This window comes from Microtus ochrogaster, chromosome 22 (genome assembly GCF_000317375.1).
Source record: "Microtus ochrogaster isolate Prairie Vole_2 chromosome 22, MicOch1.0, whole genome shotgun sequence".
Taxonomy (NCBI): domain Eukaryota; kingdom Metazoa; phylum Chordata; class Mammalia; order Rodentia; family Cricetidae; genus Microtus; species Microtus ochrogaster.
This window is the reverse complement of record NC_022023.1, coordinates 31,777,621-31,778,259: the sequence shown is the minus strand read 5'-3', so window position 1 is coordinate 31,778,259 and position 639 is coordinate 31,777,621.

The window sequence follows — 639 nt, the reverse complement described above, 5'->3', positions numbered from 1 at the left end:
GCCCCTAGTAGGCTGACTAAACTCCAGTGGATGGTCAAACACCCAAGAGTATATGGGCTGTGCAAATTTGACTTACTTGTTGCATTAAAACCTACAAGAGGGCAGAAATACAGCTCAGTTCTTAAAGGCTAGGCTCACAACAGAAAAATAAGAGTAAAAAAACTACAACACTATATCAATGTTTAAATGACTATCACTCAAACAACTTCTAAATGTCAGTCAGGGAATACCTGAGCTCCTGAGCACAGGAAATTGTGGCCCTATTCATGAACTTGTGAAAGTACATAGTTTCCAAGTACTTTGGAATTTAATTTAGATAATCTTTACCTTTGAGGTCTGCTCAATGTCGCCCCCAGGTACCAGGAGGGCAGCTGCTATCTCAGGGACATCACTAATTACAGCGGGGTGGAGAGCTGTCTTCCCATTGGTATCTTTCCAGTTTGGATCAGCGCACTCCTGCAGCAAGAAGATGATGATGTCTCTCTCCATTTTCTGTACAGCCTGTGCACACTGTAAAAGAAAAATAGTGTTATTTCAAAGAATTCAACACAGGCATCTCACAGCTTTCACTATGATGCATGGGATATATTTTGTATACTTGAACTACCTTTACTAAAGGTGTCATGTTCTTCTTAGTGG